Source organism: Lutra lutra, chromosome 4, assembly GCF_902655055.1.
Source record: "Lutra lutra chromosome 4, mLutLut1.2, whole genome shotgun sequence".
In the NCBI taxonomy this organism is placed as follows: domain Eukaryota; kingdom Metazoa; phylum Chordata; class Mammalia; order Carnivora; family Mustelidae; genus Lutra; species Lutra lutra.
Window position 1 is genome coordinate 144,743,671 of NC_062281.1, and position 26,531 is coordinate 144,770,201.

At 41.4% G+C, this 26,531-nt stretch overlaps 1 protein-coding gene across 3 annotated transcripts in view; it reads right to left on the reverse strand.

Moving 5' to 3' along the window:
• ROR1 (receptor tyrosine kinase like orphan receptor 1) overlaps positions 1-26,531 on the reverse strand; it is a 409,877-nt gene that overhangs the window by 67,987 nt on the left and 315,359 nt on the right. The gene's annotated exons all lie outside the window — the stretch shown is intronic.

Sequence of the window (26,531 nt, forward strand, 5' to 3'; positions counted from 1 at the left end):
GGGGTTAATCTGTCTTCCAATTTGGAACTGTAACACTGGCTTACTGACTTCTGAGGAGTGAGATTCTGGGCCATTAACTACCACATTAACCTTTAGCTTCTTCATCTGTAAAATGGGGCTAATGACCCAACCTCCTACCTGCTTATTAGCACTCTGTGGAATAAAAAAAGAACAACTTTCTATCAAAGCCCTTCATAACCTGCTAAGCGTTAGGTCCACTTTTACTAAGTGACTCATTCTTTCAACAGACATTAATAATGCCTCTTTGTGAAAAGCACAGTGTTAGGCTCTCTGGTGGATACAGAGGAATAAAAATGTAATCTCTGCTCTTAAAGTATGTATATTTTTGAAGAGACATTTACATGAATAACTGTAACAGAATGTAGGGAAAAAACAGGCATCAGAACAAAGAGAAACATAAGAGGCTATGAAACCACTGAGCAGGGTAAGTGATGCGGATTCAGGAACATGAAAGAAGCAATCTAGAAGATAAAAATCTATGCAACTTGGCACTGTCTCATTAAATTTTGCATTCATGGGGTGCCTGGGTGGCTCAGTCAGGTAAGTGTCTGACTTTGGCTCAGGTTGTGATCTCAGGGTCCTGGGATCGAATCCCACCCGAGGCTCCCTGCTCCATGGGGAATCTGCAGTCAAATGCTCTACCACTGAGCTATACCCCCTCCATGGGAAATCTGCTTGTCCCTCTCCCTCTGCCTCTGTCGGCTCCCAGCTTGTGCTCTCTGTCTCTTAAGTAAATAAAATCTTTAATATTAAAAAAAATTTTTTTTTGCATTCATTCATTCATCCGTTAAACATTTACCACATGATTATGTGCTGGTTAGCGTGTAAGTAACTGAGCCAACGTGGACAGGTTGAATGGGAAATGCTGGCAGGCTGTCTATGGGGCAATGTCCCATGGGAAGTTGGTAATGCAGGCTCCAAGCTTAGGAAGAGTCAAGGTTGGTTGGCAGATTGCAGTCATCCTTACAGAGCTAGCAGTTGAAGCTATAGGTACTGATGTGCTTGCCCAGGTATACAGGTGAGATTACATAGTGGATAAGTTGGAAGGGTAGGGTCAGAAATTGTGGGGTGTCCACAAATATGAGGTTGAAAGGAAAAGAAATTAGCAAAGCAGGTGAAAAAATCTCAGAGAGGTAGAGAAAGGGCAAAAAAATATGAAAAAGTGTAACCAGTATCATCCCATTCAACAAAGACAGAGAGCACATTGGCCATGGAGAAGAAACCACTGACTTACCAGTTAGGAGCTTTCCAGTGTTCCTTGCATTAGCATACAGTAACCCTGATAGCATGTATGGATTTGCATCCCAGTTCTGTCCCTTATTAGCCATGTGACTTGTACAACTTAAGCTCATTTCTATGTTTCAGTTGAGGAAAATATCTTTATTTCTTACGTATGATTATTAAGAAGACTCCATAAAGGCAATAGCCCTCACCCAGAACAGCCCTTAGGACAAGTCACGACACATGATGAGCACTCAGTAACTGTAGCTGTGACAGGTGGGCCAATCCATGTAGAAAGGCCTGTCTTTCCCAAGCTTTTGGCCTCTGACTTGGGGCCAAAGATCAGATCAACCCCTTCATCCTCTGCCAGGCTCCCACTCATGCGGGACATCCCCTGCTTCGTGATGGAACCCAAGGCTTGGGGCTAGCATTCTTGGGAAGATATGTCATGTGAACCATACCATTTTCTGGGGTTGTTGCTGCAAAGATGACCAGTTTTTGGAAATACAAGGACTTTTGATTGAGGAGCTCTGGGTAAATCACTGGAAACAAGTCTTAAAAACCATCACAGTAGACCAGGGTGTAAGTTGTGGAAAGTGAACCCAGATCTGACACATGGTAATAAAGAAATAAATAACAGGGCGATTTTGTTACTTTTAATCACAGCTTTTTAATCCACAGGTTTTCTGTTAATGGGGTCAAAGAATTTAATTAGCTTTTCCTGTTCTTTGTGGAGCCTCATTTGTCCCCGTTATTTTACAGTGGAGGCACAGAAATGTGGAATGACTAGCTCACATCTATCTTCTCAGAACCCGGTTCCCTGACCTGCCCTGTGCTGCCTAGTTGTTGGCCTGCAGACATGTACCAAGGCCTCGAGTGTCACCAGCTTAGAGGACAATTCCCTAAGGCTTCACAATGGCCTACAGGCCTGTGGCCCAGCTTGTCCGGGATCTGCGCTCCTGAGTGTTTTGGGAAAGTGTGGCAAAACTATTAAAGTGCCTTTGAAATCAGTTTAGATGGTGGGAGTAGGAACCTGGGGAAGCTAAATTTACTTACAAGTCAACTGGATTAGCCCTGAAATAATTTTCCTTGTGTAAACCCAATTTTAGGGTAATGCATGAGCTAAATTTGGAGCAAGGGGCTGAGACACAGATTTCCTGTGTTGTTGAGCTCCTGCAGATCTCAGCAGATAACAAAGCTATTATCCTGGCAGAAATGGAAGCATCCTCAAATCCTGTCAGAGGGCAGCACCGACAAAAATTACAACCAAATGTAGTTTTACACCGATTTGCTTTCTTAAGTCTGGCTCTTAAAAGCAAAACATTCTCTTATAGGAGAGGTTTAGTAAAACATAAGAATGCTCTTGCTTAGGAAATCCCCAGGGAATGCTGGGGAAGGACAGCAGAAGATTTCTGATAGAAGAGAGAGGATTTGGAACAAGTTTCTGAAACAGCACAGCACGACTGTCCCTTCCGTCTTTCTCCCTCCCTCCCTCCTTCTCCTCCTCCCTCCCTTCCTTCCTCTTCTTCTTTCTTTCCTTTTTTCCTTCTTTTTCCTGAAATTACTTTGGCTCACAAAATACAGTCTGAGAGGATTTTTAAAAAATTGTTTCAAGTTAAAGGTCTTTACCCCACTGCTCTGAACATACTCCCTTAACCCTTATCTACTCTTGGCCCCTCCAGAACTATCCTATATTCTGCTTCCAAAATACATGGTGCTTCTGAGGAGCTTGTGAGAGTGTTTAAACGTCCTTGCCTTTGTTTCTTATCTGATGAAATGAGGAATGCCAAAGTTTAACCCTCATAAGGAGAAAGAGAATATGTAGCCAATGAACACTACATGATTTTCCATTAAGATATGCTTTAATTGCATTAGCACTAACCTTGAAATTGAAAACAAAAACAACCCTCATTAGTTATCCTTTTCAGGTAGGAAGCAAGAAGAAACATGGGCATGGGAGTTAGAAGACCTGAGTTCTAATCCCAGCTATGATAAGAGCTAGTTGCCTGCTCTTGGGGTTCAAAGTCAGAGAGACCGCTATTCAAATCCCAGCTCTACATCTCATAGGCTGTGTGACCTTGGGAAAGTTACTTGCCATCTCTGACCCTTAGGTTCCTCAATGTCAAATGGAGGAAGTAGTATTTACCTCTGGTGTTCTTTCTTCCCACATTATCATCTATCTACATAATAAAATCTGGTTAAAATGGACAATATGGGTAAGAGGAGAATAGGTGGATTTTAGAACTGGCATAGGAGGAAAGTGAGCCGCCTTCATTGCTTTGGAGTTTAGATTTACACACTGATTCTAATCACAGCTGCTCAGTCATACATTCATTCCACAAACACTTAATTAAGTATTTGTATGTGCCCATTGTATATATATGAAGAAAACTTGCCCTCAGGGAGCAGTCAGACAATCCTATGCAAAGGGGACAAAGAGGGGAGCCTGGGGAGTGCAGAAGAGGGCATGTGACCTTGAACTGGCGGGGGAGGGGAGTGATGTGAAGGCTTCCCGGAGGAAGTGGTGTCTAAACAGACGGGCTGAGTGAGGGACAACTGAACAGTCATTCAGGGCTCTGAACTATAGAGGGGTCCGGGGTGGGGATGAGGGCAGAAGAGGCTAGAGGGGCAAAGCAGGATGGGGCAGATTAAGAGTGTCTTTACGCATCAAAGAAAGGTGTCTATACTTATCCTGAAGGCAAAAGAGAAACACAGGAAGATGTTAAACAACACAATCATTCTGCAGCTGGGAGAGTCACGTGACTCAGAGCTCCCTGCATCTGGCTTGATTTTCTTTACCAAAGGGCATCCTATGGAATGTAGGCCTGTAATGATTACGAACCAACCTTATGGGCCAGTAACATGAGGTAGATCAGTTCCTAAACACAGTATGCCTCAGACCTACAAGTGATAAGTGCTTACAGTGATTACTTTTAGTGCTTAAAATTGAACAAATCCCTCCAGGTCTTTGGGCGGGGCCTGCCCAGATCAAAGGCTCTAATGATTTGCAAATTGCAGCCCATATGCTAAATGCTACTCAGAAATATTATTTGGTGGTAGTAGATGGAAACCCATTTTAAGTATGGACACGAGTGGTACATGAGTGATATATATATAGGATCTGAGTTTTATCAGCCTGCAGGGTCAGAGCAAGACCCTTGGAGGTCAAAAGCCCAAAAAAGACCACATATTCTCTGCCCATCCCACCCCACCAAGGGAAAAAGCTCAGGGAAATCCTGGGCACAGCGCTTCTCCGACTGAGGTGTCCAGAAGATGCACCCGAGAGAGCGTACACTTTGGATACCCTAAGAGGACGGGCCAACGATGCAGACGGTCAGGAAGTGCTCCTGGGGATCTGACTCAGAAGTCCAGGGTGGGATCCAGAGATGTTCATTTCTCACAAGCTACCTATGGGCTGCCCACCAGACTTCGAGAAACATGGGGCTGCGGCTAGAGGAGAGTACATCCCCCCAAAGAGAATAAGGGATGAGGGTGAACCTGAGCTTCCTCTAAAGCAGGGCTTTATTTTGGAATTAGCCCTGGAGTTTCTACCCTGGCCTCAACCCTAAAGATTCTGATTCGGCAGGTCTAGGGACGATTCCAGATCCCCGAGGCCCTTTGAAAAATTCACTTCCCCCAGTTCTTCTAGACATTTGGATTCAGTAGGACTAGGGTGGGGTCACGTCCCCCAAGGGATGCTTGTGATCCCATGTAACAGAAGCTTGCTGAAACTAGTTGCTAAACCACTTCCTCCTCTCCCCCTGTACTCGTAAACCCCAGGATACAGGATGTCCCTTCGGCCTCTGCTCCCTGATTCTTCACTGTCATTACTGATTGCTGTCACTAGTGATCAATATCCAGTCACTTTTTTTGTTTTAAAATGTGGTATTGGGATGTGTGTGTGTGTGTGTGTCTGTGTGTGTGTAGAGTGGAGTAAAGGCTCACACAACATGTCTTGCTCAGGGCTCAGGAGCCCCAAAGTGATTCTCATTGCTGGCTTCTGCTCACATCCCTCACCTCTATCCTGGAAGTGGTACGCCAAGCAACCAAACACATCTGGTTGTTTGAGATCTTGCTAGACCACATGTTTGGTGAACTAGCACTTAGAGCTAACAAGTGAGTAAAAACAAAAACAACAAATGGCTCAAGTATGATGCTCAAATCAAAACAAAAATTTGTATAACTATATAATATAATTAAACATGTCATTGACTTGCCATTAAAATGATTATTATTTAGCACAGGGCCAAATTTTGACCCTGCTGAATATTTATGGCTGGCTCTCTCAGAACACAGAGGTGGCTAGAGAAATAGGCTCTTTCTCTCCCCTACCTCTGCTTGATGAATGATTATTTTACTTAGTCATACAGTAAGTGAGACCACATTTGAAAATACCTCAGAGGTGAGGCCTAGTACGATTATATTTATAAACATGGGTTATTATAATCAGCCCTAAGTGGAGGGCTTAAAATAGAAACTTAAAAAGTGAATCGATAAAAAAAAGTCTGTACAAATCAATCAAAGGACTTAATTTGCTGGCACTTTAAAGTGTGTTCTGAAAATGTATTAACCAAACCAGACTTTCAAAAAAGAAAAAAAGACCCCTAGATCCCTGCTTTAACGTTGAGAAAACACAAAAGTCAAATAGAATAGGCACCTTACAAAGATTATCTCAGTGATAAAACTGAAGCACTCGGTGATAAACTCTGGAGCGCACAAAGGCTGTCTAACCTTTCTAATCGAATCTAAACTAGTTTCTCAACTAGTTATCACTGCTGGTGATAATTTTCACATTTGCCTAACTGCTTGACAGATGTGGTTGAGAGGGGCTGTGCCTTTCAACCAGACCTCAAGTTCAAACATGGGCTCTGCTTCTTACTGACCAGCTGTGCTCAAGCAAATGACATACCTTTGCTGTGCCTCACCTCCTCATGGGTAAAATGGGAACAACATCTACTTGTAAAAGTCATTCTAAAAATTAAACGAGATAACGCATGCAAACCACGTAATATAACACGCATGTAATAAACGGCAGCGCTGGGTGCCTGGGTGGCTCAGTGGGTTAAGCCTCTGCCTTCGGCTCAGGTCATGATCTCAGGGTCCTGGGATTGAGCCCCACATCGGGCTCTCTGCTCAGCGGGGAGCCTGCTTCCTCCTCTCCCTCTGCCTGCCTCTCTGCCTACTTGTGACCTCTCTCTCTCTCAATTAAATAAATAAAATCTTAATAAATAAATAAATAAACGGCAGTGCTATTCTTCTTCTCACATGAGCATTTCAACAACCGTGTGACAGCTGCATCATCCCCATTTCAGATGAGGAAAGGGAAGTTCACGAGGCAGCAATGACTTGTCACCTGCATGTTCCTCCTTAGTGGCAGGGCAGGGACTCTGGAGGGAAAGACCGACAGACTGCAAAGCACATGCACAAAGGTGTGAGGCAGGAAAAAAAAAAGAAAGAAAGAAAAAGCCATAGCTAGAAAACAGAAGAAAAGCAGATGTCACAAAGGACTGTACCCGTGGGCCAAGAACTGATTATCTATGTGGGGCCAAGACTTGTAGGACTTCATACTGATGATTTTCCTTCTTTACTCATCAGCATTGTCCTTGCGAATCCCAACACACATGGCTTTAAGTAAAAATAATTACAAGAAGATTGGGACGCCTGGGTGGCTCAGTGGGTTAAGCCGCTGCCTTCGGCTCAGGTCATGATCCTGGGGTCCTCGGATCGAGCCCCGAATCGGGCTCCTTGCTCAGCAGGGAGCCTGCCTCTCTCTCCGCCTCCGCCTGCCTCTCTGCCTGTGCTTTCTCCCTCTCTCTTTCTGACAAATAAATAAAATTAAAAAAAAAAAATAATTACAAGAAGAGATGGAAAACTACCCTCAGGAAGATAGCTGGGCGTAGTCCAGATGACCAGCTACAAGGGACAGGGTGTGCAAATGGACACTGGCTCTTGCATTTACTAGTTGCAGGATCTTGAGTAAGTTCCCACCCTCCGCTGAGCCTCAGCTTCTTCATCTTTAATATGCAACTCACAAGACTGAGGGTTTTGTAAGGAAGGGCATAAGGAAGTCTACGGGATGACATCGATAAGTAGCCTAGTTCCGCCACTGATGTTTTGTGTTGGCTCGTTCTCTGCTGTTGGGGGCTGTGCTGTGCATCGCAGGGTCTGTTAGGCAGGATCCCTGGCCTCTACTGCTAGACGCTCACAGTGTCCCTGCAGCTGTCATAACCAAAAATGTCTCTAGACATTGTTAAGTGTCCTCTGGGGGGACAAATTCACCTCTGCTTGAGAACCACTGTCCTAGTCCAATGCCTGGCACATGATGGGTGCTCAATACATGTTCTTCCTTCCCCTCTTTATAGCTGAAACTTAATTTTCTGGTAAGGTAAGACCCAACTAATTTGGAGTCTGTGTTAATTCAAATGTTGGCAGGACTAAAGCCCATATTTTCAGTAATATGGGAAAAATTAGCAGTATACACAATAATCCAGAAGACAAAGATTCACTTATGCAAACATACTATTTATAAAAGCACTCATGTGAAAGTCACTTTACATTCAATTAGTGTAGTAAGTAAAAATAATTCTTAAACATTTATCAAAGCCTTGAAAAATGCATTGACTGCCAATCATTTTTAAGCAGATTTAATTTGATAACTACACTTAAAAAGTGTTGAAATGGCAATTATATTTTAAAAAACCCCAGCAATTTCTGATTTTGCACCCTAATGCAGGTTATCTTTGCCTTTTAAAAAATTACTTTTTTTTTTAAAAACTAAAGTATAATTAACATCCAGTGTTATATTAGTTTCAGTGTATAATATGATTCAATAATTCTATGTATTACTCAATGTTCATCACAGTAAGTATTGCCACCATCTGTCACCAAACAACATTATTACCATCTTACTGACTATATCCCTATGCTGTACTTCTCATCTCCACAAATTATTTTGTAGCTGGAAGTTTGTACCTCTTAATCCCCTTTATCTACTTTACCTATTCCCCCACCCACTTCCCCTCTGGCAACCATGAGTTTGTTCTCTATATTTAAGAGCTGTTTTTTGGTCTTTTTTCTTTGTCTATTTGTTTTATTAAATTCCACATGTGACTGAAATCATATAGTATTTATCTTTCTCTGTCTGGCTCATTTCACATAGCATTACACCCGTTAGGTCTATTCATGTGGTTGCAAATGGCAGATCTCATTCTTTTTTATGGCTGAGTAATATTACATTATACAAATATACCACATCCTCTTTATCTATTCATCCACTGATGGACACTTGGGTTGCTACCATATCTTGGCTGTTGTAAATAATGCTGTTATAAACATAAGAGTGCATGTATCTTTGAGTTAGTGTTTGAATGAAACTGGACCACGTTCTTACACCATACACAAAACAAACTCAAACAAATTAAAGACCAAAGTGTGAAACCTGAAACCATAAAACACCTAGACAAAAACACAAGCAAAATTTCTCTTACATTGACAGATGTCATATCCAATAAGGGGTTAATATCCAACTATATAAAGAACTTACAGAACTCAACACAATCCCACCCCAATAATCCCATGATTATTATCCCAGAAACATGGACAGACATTTCTCCAATGAAGACATACAGATGGTTTCTGGTTATCCCAGAAAACATGAACAGACGTTTCTCCAGAGAAGACATCCAGATGGCTAAAAGACACATGAAAAGATGCTCAACATCACTCACCATCAGGGAAATGCCAATCGAAACTACAATGAGATATCACCTCACACCTGTTAAAATGGCTAAAATAAAAAAGACAAGAAATAACAAGTTTTGGCAAGGATGTGGAGAAAAAGGAACTCTTGTACACTGCTGGTGGGAAAGTCAGTTGGTACAGCCATTGTGGAAAACAATATGGAAGTTCCTTAAAAAATTAAAAATAGAAATACCATATGATCCAGTTATACCAGTGCTGAGTATTTACCCAAAGAAAACAAAACCCCAACTTTCCCTTTTAAAAAGCAAAGGGGTGCCTGGCTGGCTCAGTCAGTGGAGTGTGGGACTCTTGATCTAGGGGCTGTGAGTTCGAGCCCCATGTTGGGTGTAGCGATTACGTGAAAACAAAACCTTAAAAAAAAAAAGCAGGTTAATGAGGCTTTGTTTCACTCACATATCTAAAGTGGAGGACAGGGGCGCCTGGGTGGCTCAATTGTTAAGTGTCTGCCTTTGGCTCAGGTCATGATCCCGGAGTCCTAGGATTGAGCTCCACATCGGGCTCCCTGCTCAGCGGGAAGCCTGCTTCTCCCTCTCCCACTCCCCCTGTTTGTGTTCCCTCTCTCACTGTGTCTCTCTCTGTCAAATAAATAAGTAAAATCTTTTAAAAAAAAAAAAGTGAAAGATATTTTATAACTGCTGCACTGAGGTTTTCTACCCTCTAACTTTTTAAGCAGGAAATTCTTTTATATGGCTAACCTAACATCTTCCTGCTGCCTTTTTAGCCTGTTTTCCATTGTTCAAGCTTCAGTGGAAAACGAGACCAGCTGTTCGTCAGAAGAGCTTCATTCTCCTACACTCGGAGACTGTGAGTAGCATTAGGCCTGGTCTGGGACTTCCTCTTCTGGACCAGCGGTTCTCTGTAGGAGGCAGGTTTGTACCACAGGGACGTCTGGCCATGGCTGAAGACATTTTTGGGTTTTGTTGCCACTGGGGGCTAAAGAGCTACTGGCGTCCAGTGAGTAGAGGTCACAGATATTGCTAAGCATCCTACAATGCACCAGACAGCCCTCTACAACAAAGAATTATTCAGCTCCAAATGTCAGCAGTGTCAAGATTGAGAAATCCTGTTCTAGACCTTGGCCTTGAATGATTTTAGCAAATGAACAATGAGCAAACTGTCTTTAAAAACAAAAAACAAAAAACAAAAAACAAAAAACAAAAAACACCAAAGTCAATTAAATCCTGCTTGTCTGGCTTTGAGATACATGTTGCCTTCTTCAGGAAGTTTTCCTTGTCTGACATTCAGGGAGGCCCTCTCTGGACACCACAGGCCTTTGTGCCTGCCCCCATTGTAGCATTTTATGATACCAGTGTAATGCTGGTTCACGGTGGATGTGTAATAAAAGACAGCTGAGTAAATGTACAGCTATGGGACTCAACAATAAGTCCCTGAGCATTTAGGGCTCCTGGGGTTCCCTTGACCTCCCTCTCTAGACATGTCCCATGTATCCTCTGAGGGCCTCTGAGGGAATGCTCTTGGTGACAAGAAGGGAGAGGGGGTGAGAAGGAGCGGGGTTTGATTGCCTCACTCTTCCCTGTCTACACCAGGAGTTGGAGTTTATTTTCCTTCTCTGCCTCACAGTGACAGGAATATAGATTTGGTTCCATTTAACATTTCTCTTAATCATCTGAAATGTAAAAACTGAACAAACAGATCTGATTCCACACTTTTCACACTCCTTCTTGTGGTGCTGCTAAGTAAAGCTGTTAAAACAAACAGGAGAAATGTGGAGGTCAGGATTCTGCTACTTGTAGTAGGTTAGCTGTCCATGCCTCAGTCTCCCATTCTCCTCAGACCTACTATGTGCTTCCTGAGAGCAAGGCCGCCTTTCCCTCATTGACTGAACACAAAGGTGCTATGGTTATTAATTGGCACCAGCCCTCAATGGGTAGCCAGTAACTATCGAGGATTCCAACACGTTGATAAGATAATCACAGTCAATCTTAAAGCAGCACTCAGTTGCTAAGATTCTTTGCTATTCCTAGATCATGCCAAGCTTGCTTCCATCAGGAAGCTTTCACACCGACTCTCTCTTTCCGATAGACTCCCTCACTTCATGTAAACCTTTACTCAAATGTTACCATATCAGAAAGGCCTCCCCTAACCAACCTGAGGAAGGTAGCTGCCCTCTCCCCTATCACCTCATTTCCTCTTGTTCCACTTCCTCTTCTTCTTAAGCAATCATTCCTTTCTGGTGTCTTTGGGTTTCCCCTCAAGAATGTAAGCTCCGTAAGAGAGAGGAATCTCCGCCTTTTTCTCCCACTGTAGATCCTCATCTCCTAAAATAGTAGCTGGCTTGTAGTAAGTGCTCAGTAACTATTTGTGGATCACATGAACGTCTCAGGGCCAAACTTGGTCAGGAACTTGTACATGACCACCTCCATCATTCCCCCCTGCCATGAGCATGTGATGGGTTACTGAGTGTTTGTGTTAATTCTCCCTCTCTTAATCAATTTCACATGTTCACATCTAGTCATTACTTAGTGTTTATCAAAACAGCCTAACTAAAGGCTCCTAAAGAAACCTTAGCAATGAGACCAGATCATGGTGAGCAGAGACCCCCTGTTCTCCCATGGCACTGTCACCCTCTCGATGCCCTCAGGTTTAGAGTCCCTTAAAATCTCAGTTTTCAGGTCTTTTGTATTCTAGGCATAAGTTAAAACTCTTTCCCAGTTTACTTCATGCATTCAGAACAGTAAAGTATTTTACAGAACCACCATAGGAGGTAAAAATAAAGGAGAATTTCTATCCATAAAACTGTAAGATACTCTCATGGTTTCATCTATGACCCTGAACCTTTCTTTTTTTCCAAACCCCTTTCATTTTTGTAAAAGAATTCACTATGTGTGGGCATCTGGCTTGTAAAAATAAATACAGGGACTAGTTTTCCTAAATACTGTGGCCTAATTGTCGAGTGTTCCTGAAAAGACTTGTCTCCTGAGATGTGGCAATCTTCTGGAGCAATCTATTCCATAGTCCAGGCACAAGAGAGGGCACCTACCTGGGGTGGATTATAGGCTCCAGAATGTCTGGATTTTGAATCAGGACTAACTCTGGACTCCACAGAGTTAGATGTTTTCTTTTGGAGGCACGATCACTAGTATTCACTATACCCTTAAAATGGATTTGTTCTGACTCAGATACATACATATAGGTCTGATCAGTTGAGGGCATGTAACTAGCAGGGGTTTTGATATTTTCCCAGCTTAATTTTATAACTTTACTTAAATACAGAATGAATGTTGGGAACATTTATTTATTGAAATTAAGTGAGATGACATGAAATCATTGGAGATCAATTACCCATAAATCAAGGTTTCAGCATTAATATTTGGGGATGTTATTGATAAACATTTTTTAAAAACCACCATATCAAAAGATTCAATTTAATTCAATTTAGCTTGACATGCAATTCTTAAGTATCTACTGTGGTAATATATATATATTTTTTAAAGATTTTATTTATTATTTATTTGACAGAGAGAAATCACACGTAAGCAGAGAGGCAGGCAGAGAGAGAGGAGGAAGCAGGCTCCCTGCTGAGCAGAAAGCCCGATGTGGGGCTCGAACCCAGGACCTGGGATCATGACCTGAGCCGAAGGCAGCGGCTTAACCCACTGAGCCACCCAGGCGCCCCAACTGTGGTAATATTTTTAAAATTAAAAAAATTTTTTTCTAATTTTTAAATTTGTTTCCAACAAAGCCCCCACAAATATAGTTTAGTAAAATGAACATGTGTTCCTTGAAATGTTACGAATAAGTATTAACTACATTTATTTCAGGGGAAAAAATATCTGTCAATATGCAAGCTTTAGAATATTGGACCAGACAACTAATCTGCTGTCATTATTTCTGTTTTTTTACAACTAACTAACTGGAAAATAGAAACACTTTGTTTTTGCTTTTACAGTATTCAGTTAGAATGCAGAATGTTCCTTCAGCGGCCTCTGATTAGTTCAGATGCTCAAATGAGTTTTGCCATCCTTGTCACGCTACATTAACGACTGTCATAGCAAGGGGTGTTGACAGAGCACTTCGAAGCTACTAATGTTTACCGAGGGCTGCTTATGGGCCAAGCACTGTGCTTGACAACAAACCAAGGATCACTGGGATTTAAGGCAGATCTAACATGGCAATTTGTGGAGCTTTGGCAAGACTCTTAACCATTCTGGCCTTTGGTTTTTCTCATCCTTGAGACGGAGGCAGGATACTCTGCCTGCCTCAGAGCTGTTTGTTGTTAACATGCACTGTGAACGGAACATAGCTTGGTGGTAGAGGGATGCTCTGATAGGCAAGATTCCCTGTTCCCTCCTCAGCTGGCTCATCATAATTCCAGAAGGGTGTAAGCCTCACTTCCTGACGTATCTACAGCCCTGGAGCCCTCCAGTAAACTTTTCTTTATTAAGTGGGTAATATACGTGAAAGAGCTTGACAAATGGTAAAACACGCAAGATTCTGTTATTTTTATTTATAACATTAATTCTCTTCTGTAGTTTGTTTCGTTCATAGCCCTAATATTTATTTCTCGGAGTTATGGGGGAGATGACTTATTTATTACTAGGAGAAAATTATTTCAGGCTGACAAAACCCTGAAGTAGGAAAGGGTCTGCTTTAGCTCTGTAACGGTACTGCAAAGCAGTCAGGATGAAAGAATAAGGTGCGTAGCACATTCATGAACAGCAATCCGCTCTAGCTAGACTGCAGGAGGGGCGCTGAATGAGCCTGAAGTCTTAGATGTTATCCTCGTGAACATGGAGGGGAGATCACTGAGGAAACCTGAATGGGAGAGTGATACACGAAGAGGGGCAGACAAAGCCAGGCCTGCACCAATCTCACTGTTCTCAGTTCTGGCCTGTGCTGTTGTGCGTGCTTATTAGCCAGGAGCCCTGGTTTGCTCAGAGGCTCAGCTCAGCTGTGAATTCTGGCCTGTGGAGGAACCTGAGAAGTGGGGCATTTGAGTTTCTGCAAAGGAGACTGAGGAACCTCCACAAGCAGACCTCAGGCTAAGAGAAGGGTTAGGAATATCCCTTTTCTATTTACCCCTGAGAGAGTGCCGAATTCGGGCTGCTCGCATTGTACCATCGGACCCCCCTTCTTCTGCCATTTCAGAGGCTGTTTGGGAGGACGCCATGACTGAGGGCAATGAACTGGCAGGGGGGACCGGTCTCTGGGCAGGGGCGCAGGACAACTAAAAACCCAAATGCTTATGATGACAGTCTTCCTCCCTGACCACAGCTGCCTGGTTCCCTCACAGTGCATGCCCTCAGGTCCTGTCCATCATGGCTGTCACTTAATTTCATCACTGCCCTCTGTCTCCCCGTCCCCAATTACCTGGAACAAATCTGAAAGGACTTAAGTTTGCCTAGAACCAGAGAGATATTGCTTTGTGACAAGCACATGACCCAGGGGTGAGGGTTAACTGTAGGAGAGAACGAGGCAAAAGTTAAGCCTTACAGATGAGTAGCAACTGTATATAGATTAATGGAGAATGGGGCTCTTGGCAAAAATGTATTCATCAAGGAGCAGTTAGTAATGCAGCTACTGCCAGTCCTCCACAACGTACATGCTTCAAACTGCCCACCACAGCTCGGCCCTGGGACTTTACAGAGCTTGGAGAAGCCGAGAGTGGGTTTGGAGAACACAGGCAGTGGGTTTGGAAGTCTGGTTTCTAGCACTTGACTCTGCCTCAACCAGCTGTAGAAATGTAGACAATTTATGTCATTTCTCTTTTTATTTATTTATTTTTTCCCATGGCAAAATGAGATGGATCATACCCAGAATAGAATGACTTTGTTCTAGGTAAAGCATTGTTTTCAGACATGAAACTATATATATACACGAACACTATTTTGAAAAATGCATAAATACAAATCTACCTGTGATAGGCAGGACAGTTGTTCCCAAAGGTGTTCATGTCCCAATTCCCAGCACGTTAGGTTACATGGCAAAGTGGCAATTAAGTTTGCAGATATAATTAAAATCAGTAATCAACAGACCTTGAAATAAAGAGATTATCCTGGATTGACCGGGCCCAATGTAATCACAAGCATTCTTTAAATAGGGAAGAAGTGGCAGAAAAGTCAGTGTATGATGCAGTGCCAAGAAAGATTCTACTGGCTCTTGTTGGGTTTGAAGATGCAAGGGGCCATGAGCCAAGGAAGGCACGCAGCCTCCAAAGGCTGAAAATGCAAAGACATGCATTCTCCCTTAGAGCTGCTAGAAGGAACCTTGATTTTAGCCCAGTGAGACCCAATTTGGACTTCTGACCTCCAAATCTGTTAAGATAATAAATCCATGTTGGTTTAAGCCACTGAGTTTGTGGTTAATTTGTTGTAGCAGCAATTAGAAAATTAATTTCACAAACTAGAAAGCTAAAGCCTTATCCAAGTGTATTGATCCAATGGTACTGTCCAACTGTATTGCCGTCATCATTGTTGACCTTGTTATTGGCATTGTTATCATCCCTGAGATCATCTCCATCATCATCATCCTCATCATCATCGAGGCTTTATTTCAAATATTAGCCCGGGAATGAGATTTCTAGTGACATATAATTTTGCCAAAATTCTCAGAAACCAGACCAGGTGGCTATCTCATGGAGTGGGTCAAAGAGGGATTTTGTCTTTACAAATGCTATCATATTTTCTCTATGCCAACACTGATAGCATTGTTCACATTATTTATTTATTTTATAAACCCTTTGTTCCTAATACAAAAGTACACTTCAGTATGAATTGATTTTAGCGTATTATTTTTTAAGAGGTTTATTTGGAATATCTTATTTTAACATAGCTAAGAGATCTAAGTACTAATCTTGGCTCTATCAATTAATTAGCTGTAAAATTTACAACATATCACTTCACTTCTTTGGCCCAGTTTCTCTTTGTGTAAAACATTGACAATTAACCTAGATAACTCTTTCTTAGAGCCCTTCTAGTTTTAAGAATGTTGATTTTAAATACTTATTTTATATAGTGTGAGACCAAGACCTAAAGGAATTAGGTTTTGTGTCTAATTTCTAGTCATTTTGAATTTTTGGGGGAGAAGCTCTTAAAATCAAAGAACAATATACATCTATAAATGAGTACAACTCATAAATGCAGAGCTTAGTGAATTTTTACGAAGTAAACACACCAATGTAGCTACCATCTAAACAGAGATCTAGAACACGACAGCCTCCAGAAACGTCCCCTGTGGCCCTGTTGGGTTATTCCCCCCAAAGGTAACCATTATTCTCATTTCTATCATCTTATGTTAGTTTTTCATCTTTTGGGATTTTATAGCAACTTAATTATATAATTTGTACTCCCTTGCACTTGGCTTCTTTCTTCCAATATGTTTGTGGGTTTCATCCATGTTGTTGCCTAGAGCTGTTATTCATTACTTTTGGTTGCTGTGCAGTATTTCACTTTTCGTTGCTATTCAATATGCTATGACTATATAATACCATAATTTATTTATTCTATTGTTGATGAAAATTTGGGCTATTTCCATCTGGAAACTATGATAACTTAGATTTTGCTCCTCAAATTAATCTGTTTGTGAAACATAAAGCACTTCATTCTACTTAATTTCAGCTTTGCATTCCTAGCTTATTTATTTTGGATATACATATTTTACATTTTCTGTCCAGTGGGGAGAAGTCTAAGAGACAAAGTCAATAGGGGCAGAGCGGATCGACTTTCTCTGGATAGCGTATCTGTGTGAAAAGAGACTTTACAGAGTTCCTTGTTTCTGTGTAAACAAAGAGGAATAAAATAGCTCATTGCCAAGGCCTCTAATAACGGTAGCATTGTACGGTTTGCACAAACAATAAGCATGCCTGCCACAGGAAGGCAGTCTGAAGTCACCTGAAGAATCCTCAGATCTCTGGATTTGATATATTCAGCAGGACTGTTTTGTTAGCAAGTAACAGAAACCAAAGTTTAAGAAAGGAAAGGCAGACTGTATTATGTAGTTAGAAGGGTGTCCCATTGAACTGAAGGACAGAAAACAGAACCAAGATGGATGCCATCACAGGATATCCCTCCATTTCTATCTTTGGTTCTCTTTTCATTGTTCAATCCATGTGGTGAGTAAGCCTCTTGATTTTACATGTTGATTTTCTCTTGGTCCTCATTCCTACCTTGGTGCATTCAAGACCTGATGAATCAAACACTAAAGTCATGGCTTTAGAGGCCCCTGTTTCTAGAGGGGGTAAGGTCGGGGAATGACGGGGAATGGTCTCTTAAGAAGGGGTGTTGTTGGTTGAGGTTTGGGAACACACCCTCCGAGGTGTTCACAATAGACACAGAAACTCTGGAGAGGGGTGATCTACAGGAGTTATTTAAGAAGAGTTACAAAGTATCTCAAGAGATATGAGTCAGACTTTACTACCTGAGCTTGTCATGTTAAGACAAGGCTTTATTCATGACATATATTATTTTGCAGTATTTCTCCTGGGGTAAAATAAGAACAGCTTTTAAAATCAGATAAAACTAGCTTTCAGGGCGCCTGGGTGGCTCAGTGGGTTAAGCCGCTGCCTTTGGCTCAGGTCATGATCTCAGGGTCCTGGGATTGAGGCCCGCATCGGGCTCTCTGCTCAGCAGGGAACCTGCTTCCCTCTCTCTCTCTCTCTGCCTGCCTCTCCGTCTACTTGTGATCTCTCTCTGTCAAATAAATAAATAAAATCTTTAAAAAAAACAAAACAAAACAAAAAAAAACTAGCTTTCAATCCAAGTTCAGCCACTTCTGGCTGAGTTTCACTGGACACGTTACTTAACCTTTCTTTGTCCACATTCCCCATCTATAAAATGATAATACTAATATTGCCCTCTTCACAAAGTTGCTCTGAGAATAAAGACAGATATAAAAGTATCAACCACACTGCCTAGAATGTAATTTTTTGTCCTGCTCTTTTTGACTATTTAAAGGTGAGGCTCACAGTAAATTAGAAGTAGGGGTGGGAAGGATGGAAAGATGGAAGGGGGGATATTAAATTAGAATCAGAAACCCTACAATATGATACTGACATGACTAGCTGTGGGGGTCTTAGGCAAGTCACTAAAACTCACTCACTGTGTCTCACTTTCCTGACTAACAGACAAGAGGGGCTCAGGGGAGGACGATACAGTGGATTTATAATCATTTCTAGGACTCACAGGGTTCCTCGTGATGCTTAGGTGTTGCTGAGTGTGTATGAGGGAGAACAGCAAGGGAAGTGCTATTGGGTAAAACTCTCCTACCTCCCCTTCTTCTTTCATCTGTTTCATAAATTTAGGTTTTGCATGAGATATGTTTTATGGGGGAAAAGTATGCTGCTGAAAAAAATTAAAAAGCATCTTGAAAACGCCAGATGACATACCCTCTCAAGTCTTTCCTGCTCTAAACCACAAGGCTCTGCTAACTGTTTTCCACTGTTGGAGCCTAGCTACCTCTAGAGCCAGAAGCAGCCTGGACATTCTCAGCAACCCATTAAGTCAACTATCTTGGGAAAGCAGGGAAAACAAACCTTACAAAGGGCTGTGGCTAAAACAGAGAGAGGGAGACTCCTCCAACTTGTCCAGAAGACAAACCAAACAGAACCTTCTCAAAACACGTGACTAATGCAATATAGGAAATATCAGTAGGACCATAAGGATGTTTTTCAAAGTGGCTGAGCAGCCTAGGCTTTGCCTTGATTATGGCTTATGACTTCTCAGCTAACAGAGAACGGCTCAAGAGCCCAAAGCCGTCCTACATGGTCACCCCTAAGCAAAACAGTTGGCCCTGTGTGGCAACTGTAAAAACATATATGTCCTTCTTAAGCCCCCCATTGACAGACGTGTTTAAATAGGAGATATTCACAAGGGGATAATAGGGCTAGCTTGGGTATTTTGTGGTATATTGAGCCAGGTCAGAAGCTGGATGAAAAGGAGAGGACTCTCGTGATAAGAAATTTTTTCTTACTTCTGGGCTCTCTATTCTGTTCCATTGATCTATGTGTCTGTTTTTGTGCCTGTACCATACTGTCTTAATGATAACAGCTTTGTAATAGAGCTTGAAGTCCGGAATTGTGATGCCACCAACTTTGGCTTTCTTTTTCAATATTCCTTTGGCTATTCGAGGTCTTTTCTGGTTCCATATAAATTTTAGGATTATTTGTTCCATTTCTTTGAAAAAAATGGATGGTACTTTGATAGGAATTGCATTAAATGTGTAGATTGCTTTAGGTAGCATAGACATTTTCACAATATTTATTCTTCCAATCCAGGAGCATGGAACATTTTTCCATTTCTTTGTGTCTTCCTCAATTTCTTTCATGAGTACTTTATAGTTTTCTGTGTATAGATTCTTAGTCTCTTTGGTTAGGTTTATTCCTAGGTATCTTATAGTTTTTGGTGCAATTGTAAATGGGATGGACTCCTTAATTTCTCTTTCTTCTGTCTTGTTGTTGGTGTAGAGAAATGCAACTGATTTCTGTGCATTGATTTTATATCCTGACACTTTACTGAATTCCTGTACAAGTTCTAGCAATTTTGGAGTGGAGTCTTTTGGGTTTTCCACATATAGTATCATATCATCTGCGAAGAGTGATAGCTTGATTTCTTCTTTGCCAATTTGGATGCCTTTAATTTCCTTTTGTTGTCTGATTGCTGAGGCTAGGACTTCTAGTACTATGTTGAATAGCAGTGGTGATAACGGACATCCCTGCCATGTTCCTGAACCTAGCGGAAAAGCTTTCAGTTTTTCTCCATTGAGAATGATATTTGCGGTGGGTTTTTCATAGATGGCTTTGATAATATTGAGGTACGTGCCCTCTATCCCTACACTTTGAAGAGTTTTGATCAGGAAGGGATGCTGTACTTTGTCAAATGCTTTTTCAGCATCTATTGAGAGTATCATATGGTTCTTGTTCTTTCTTTTATTAATGTGTCGTATCACATTGATTGATTTGCGGATGTTGAACCAACCTTGCAGCCCTGGAATAAATCCCACTTGGTCGTGGTGAATAATCCTTTTAATGTACTGTTGAATCCTATTGGCTAGTATTTTGGTGAGAATTTTTGCATCTGTGTTCATCAAGGATATTGGTCTGTAGTTCTCTTTTTTGATGGGGTCCTTGTCTGGTTTTGGGATCAAGGTGATGTTGGCTTCATAAAATGAGTTTGGAAGTTTTCCTTCCATTTCTATTTTTTGGAACAGTTTCAGGAGAATAGGAATTAGTTTTTCTTTAAATGTTTGGTAGAATTCCCCCGGGAAGCCGTGTGGCCCTGGGCTTTTGTTTGTTTGGAGATTTTTGATGACTGTTTCAATCTCCTTACTGGTTATGGGTCTGTTCAGGCTTTCTATTTCTTCCTGGTTCAGTTGTGGTAGTTTATATGTCTCTAGGAATGCATCCGTTCCTTCCAGATTGTCAAATTTGTTGGCGTAGAGTTGCTCATAGTATGTTCTTATAATTGTCCGTATTTCTTTGGTGTTAGTTGTGATCTCTCCTCTTTCATTCATGATTTTATTTATTTGGGTCCTTTCTCTTTTCTTTTTGATAAGTCTGGCCAGGGGTTTATCAATCTTATTAATTCTTTCAAAGAACCACATTTAATGCAATTCCTGTCAAAGTACCATCCATTTTTTTCAAAGAAATGGAACAAATAATCCTAAAATTTATATGGAACCAGAAAAGACCTCGAATAGCCAAAGGAATATTGAAAAAGAAAGCCAAAGTTGGCGGCATCACAATTCCAGACTTCAAGCTCTATTACAAAGCTGTCATCATCAAGATAGCATGGTACTGGCACAAAAACAGACACATAGATCAATGGAACAGAATAGAGACCCCAGAAATAGACCCTCAACTCTATGGTCAACTAATCTTCGACAAAGCAGGAAAGAATGTCCAATGGAAAAAGACAGCCTCTTCAATAAATGGTGTTGGGAAAATTGGACAGCCACATGCAGAAAAATGAAATTGGATCATTTCCTTACACCACACACGAAAATAGACTCAAAATGGATGAAGGACCTCAATGTGAGAAAGGAATCCATCAAAATCCTTGAGGAGAACACAGGCAGCAACCTCTTCGACCTCAGCCGCAGCAACATCTCCCTAGGAACATCGCCAAAGGCAAGGGAAGCAAGGGCAAAAATGAACTATTGGGATTTTATCAAGATCAAAAGCTTTTGCACAGCAAAGGAAACAGTTAACAAAACCAAAAAACAACTGACAGAATGGGAGAAGATATTTGCAAATGACATATCAGATAAAGGGCTAGTGTCCAAAATCTATAAAAACTTAGCAAACTCAACACCCAAAGAACAAAGAATCCAATCAAGAAATGGGCAGAAGACATGAACAGACAATTCTGCAAAGAAGACATCCAGATGGCCAACAGACACATGAAAAAGTGCTCCATATCACTCGGCATCAGGGAAATACAAATCAAAACCACCATGAGATATCACCTCACACCAGTCAGAATGGCTAAAATTAACAAGTCAGGAAATGACAGATGCTGGCGAGGATGCGGAGAAAGGGGAACCCTCCTACACTGTTGCTGGGAATGCAAGCTGGTGCAACCACTCTGGAAAACAGCATGGAGGTTCCTCAAAATGTTGAAAATAGAACTACCCTATGACCCAGCAATTGCACTGCTGGGTATTTACCCTAAAGATACAAACGTAGTGATCCGAAGGGGCACGTGCACCCGAATGTTTATAGCAGCAATGTCTACAATAGCCAAACTATGGAAAGAACCTAGATGTCCATCTACAGACGAATGGATAAAGAAGATGTGGTATATATACATAATGGAATACTATGCAGCCATCAAAGGAAATGAAATCTTGCCATTTGTGACGACGTGGATGGAACTAGAGGGTATCATGCTTAGCGAAATAAGTCAATCGGAGAAAGACAACTATCATATGATCTCCCTGATATGAGGGAGAGGAGATGCAACATGGGGGGTTGAGGGGGTAGGAGAAGAGTAAATGAAACAAGATGGGATTGGGAGGGAGACAAACCATAAGTGACTCTTAATCTCACAAAACAAACTGAGGGTTGATGGGGGGAGGGGGGTTGGGAGAGGGGGGGTGGGATTATGGACATTGGGGAGGGTATGTGCTATGGTGAGTGCTGTGAAGTGTATAAACCTGGCGATTCACAGACCTGTACCCCTGGGGATAAAAATATATTATATGTTTATAAAAAATAAAATTAAAAAAAAAAAGGAAAAAAATAATAATGAAAAAATCGGAAAAAAAAAGAAATTTTTTCTTAGAGCAGCAAGCGCAAGAGAAAAAGTCTCTATTCTTTCTGTAGAAGAAGATCATAAACAGATAATTTATATATTGAAAACAGATAAGCCAAAAGCACCTTAAGGATAATCTAGTCCAGCGGTTTTCTACCTTTTCTGGAATAGAATTTCTAGCAGAAACTCAAAAGAGTGATCGTTTAACAAGAACATTTATTCTGGTTGAAGGAGGGATGGGGGGATTAGCCCTGCTTGTTCCATACAACCTCACCTTTCTCTGTCACAACATCCCTCTTGGGACAGACCCCGAGGCACCTCCGTGAATATTTGAGGGCTCCTACTCCTGCAATCACTCACTAGTCCAAACTCTCCTATTTATAGATGACAAAACAAGGAACAAAAAGGCCAAGTGATTTTCCCAGAACTCTGAAATATGAAAGGGAAGACTAGGACTAAAGCCAGGCCTCCTGACATCCAGCCCAGTGTTCTTTCCATTATATAACACAGGGTAACTCCAAGAAGACCTCTGAAACCACCAGCACTTCACCTCGTGTGAGTCATCCCATCAGACACACACTGCTTAAAGTCTCAATGAACTGGTTGGTTTCCTTGCTTGTCTAAAGAATATTTGCAAAGGAAGAAGGAAGAGAGGGAGGGATGGAGGGACAAAGAATGGAAGGGAGGGGAGAGAGAATTAAATCTCAACATTAAAAGCACGTTCAACTACCCCATCCTCCGTAGAATCATGCTCAAAACTGTATGAATAAGTACTGTGAATGGGGGAGAAACACATATCAAAATGATTATTTGTTTACAAATTCAATGACTCTGATGAGTCTTGAAGGAACTAAATGGTCCAAGGTTGCATCTATCCACTGATTCATCCCACCAATGAGTAGACTCTGTTCAGAGACACTACTTGCTACTGGGATATGGTGGTGAATGATTTCAGATTCAGGAAATTCAGTCTTGAGGATAAAAGGCGTACTTGATGCTAAATCATATTCTGGGAATAGAATGAGGGAGAGAAGGGCAGGGGAAGGGAGAGGAGGAGGGGAGAGAATAACATGGTGGTCAGTGGTTGGGGGTCAGAGGGAAGAATACCAGGCTGGCATTTTATGTGTGGGAGGTACATGAGAGTATTTCCATGGCCCTGCTGGCCCAGAAGGGGATATGAAAAACCAGACTGGCAAGCAGTAGGCTGTGAGAATGATCTTTGGGATCCAAGGATATAAAGGGATCGAAGTGTACCATTTTCTTCTCCATAGCAGTGACCTCAACCAACAAAACATGATTACTAATATGATGAATTTTAATAAATTAAAGAGTTTATAGTTATAGCTCTGGTATAGTCTCTAATCTTTTTTTTTTTTTTTTTAGATTTTATTTATTTATTTGACAGAGAGAGATCACAAGTAGACGGAGAGGCAGGCAGAGAGAGAAAGAGAGAGGGAAGCAGGCTCCCTGCTGAGCAGAGAGCCCAATGCGGGACTCGATCCCAGGACCCTGAGATCATGACCTGAGCCGAAGGCAGCGGCTTAACCCACTGAGCTACCCAGGCGCCCCTAGTCTCTAATCTTAATCTACAGTATATAACCTTAGTATTATTATTTCTGGTGTGTTAATGTAAATGTGAAAGAAACATGTCACTGGTTTTATTCTGTGGCTGGGTCCAACCTGTGTTACCCTAGAGTATACGGACCTTTCACACACTTCTGCCACTAGGCTAAAGTGTGGAGGAAGCTCATTCTTAATAACTTTAAAAAAAAAAAGCATCCATGGGTCAGAAGCTGCAGCTTTGTTTATGTGAGGGAGTGGACTACACATTACAAAGGGTTTAACGGTTAAGATGTTGGCTTCAGACCCAGATAGACTGGTATTCAAATCCTAGCTGCCTCTACCCATCTACAGGATCTTTGGCAAAGTACTGAACTTCTCTGGGTCTCAAACAGAGATGGTGACAAATGTATCAAACCATTTGGGGTGCTCTGAAGGTCACTTCAACAAATTTAGACAAATGGCTATTATTACAATAGGTCCAAAAGAAGTGTGGGTGGTAATGTCAGCGCCCTTGGATAGAACTGAACTCTCTCAGCTGTAAAACCAGAAAGTGGATGTCCACCAGGGAAGAAGAGGGGAACTTGAATGATATCGATGAGCTAAACAGCATCCTTTTCCCTACTTCCTCACCCTCTTCTATGTTGGGAGTAAGACTTCACATTGATTTTCACTGAGGAAAACCATCTCAGTGCTTGCTTCTCACCGGGACAACATATTTTTTCTTTCTTCCTCTGTGTAATCAAGTGCAAACAAAATCCAGATTCTGGTCGGTAACAACGGCCACATGGGTTGTACAAATTGATTTCCTCTTGGAAAACACTTAATGCTAGAACATTGAGCCTTTGGGTCATTTCCTTGCACTCTGATGATATCATATCCCGAATTGTTTATTTGTTCATTGTTAACTGTTGCTCTATGTACATTTGACAACAATTGGGGGTACTTATGTACTGACTAAACACAGCATCAAAGAGTTTCTACTAAGGCAGCTTAGGGCTCATGGGATATCTGACATAATTAATGTTTTAATGAACCAACTAAAGTTCATCCAAATGTGACTTCTGAGATCTTCTGCTTTTTAATAGATACTTATGAACATGATCATGTTTCTCCCCAAAGGCCTGTCATGACCCACTGTGGGTGTTCCTTCAATGAACTCTGAGACATCCTTCAACTTAGGATAAAAGCAATTGATCTGGACACTGAGAACACAACAGGCACTTTCTCCTCAATGAGAAAGAAGACTTTTTCATTTCCCTTGTTCCACTGGGAATATCAAATATTTTCTTGTCTTCAAAAATTATAAGTTGTGGGCAGATTTTCACATATTCTCTCCTCATTTATGAGAAGTATAGATATAGACATAGAAACGTACCCCAGTTATTGTCGATACTTTCAAAGAAGATGAAAAATGAGTTTGATATGTACATTCCAACCTATTTATTCTCTAGTCAATGACCCTCAATAGAGGCTGTTCATACCCACACATCCTAACTAACCTACTGGCTTGGTTATTTAGCTAACATTATCAAGGCTAACTAAGATGATAACCAGTAACTTGTGAAATAAAATAGTGTACCAAAGACTAAATGTACTGTGATCTTTAGTACAATCATGTTTAAATCACTTTTGGAGTAATCTATCTGAAAATACCAATGATAGTCTTAAGTCATGATGAAATGTATTCCAAAACATAGTGAAACACATTCTTGAAAACCTGGGTCCAGAACAAAGCATATTTATCATTTTTAAGCCCTGCACTTTCACTTCTGCAGAAATCATTGTAGAGACTGATTTGCCCCTAAGATTTATATTCTACAGTCTGTATTTCTTTACAAAGATTTCAAGCTAGCTCTTGATGTCTTAATGTGTACGATCTTTTGCATATGCATTCTCCTCATTTTGTTTAATGTAAACCTTGCCTGAAGGCTTTTCCCAATTATCAGGTAACTAGGGATCGCATTTCTCTGGCTCGATCTTCTGATCCTTTATATCACTCAGGATTCTTGGTTGCAAATGACAGAATCCCAGCTTGATCTAGCTTAAGCAATAAAGGAATATTTACTGGCTCACTAGCCAATTCCTGGGACAAGCAGGGGTGGGGCTGGCTCAGGGAAGTTTGCATCCAAAGAATCAGATAATCCTATATTTCTCCTATCTCAGCTCTTTGGTTTTATGGCCGTAGGCAGTTCCGGATTTATACTGCAATTACAAATCTAGAAACACAAAGAAGCTCTTTTGTCAGCTCCAGATTAGAAAAATTTTGTGGAAAGATTAGGACTGGCCTGGCTTGTGTCACTACTCATCCTTACCCAGGTCTCTGTGGTCTAAGTGTGAAGTAATCTGATTGGCACCACCATAAGAATTATTACAGTTGGTAAGGAGACAAGTATTTCCTCCAAAGGAAGAAAAGATGCTCTAGACATACAAAACCTAGGTGCCCATGGTCCCTTTATGAGAAAGTGTTAACACTAGCTGATCACTTCTTTCTGGATCATTCTTTATCTTGCTTCGTGCCCCATCATTGGGAAGCAGTAATCGCTGGCATGTTCTTTCAATTAAGGAGATGGAATTGACTTGTGCCTGTAAGAAAAAGGCTGGATTTTAAGTCTGGCATACACATTTTAAATCATGTTATCTCAAAGCCACAACTGGCAAAAATGCAGCCATGGAAGAGGCATATCCCTCTTCCAGCAAGCCCCCCAAAAGCAGAAGCCTCCCCTTACATAATCACAAGTGTTAAGGGAGACCCAGCCT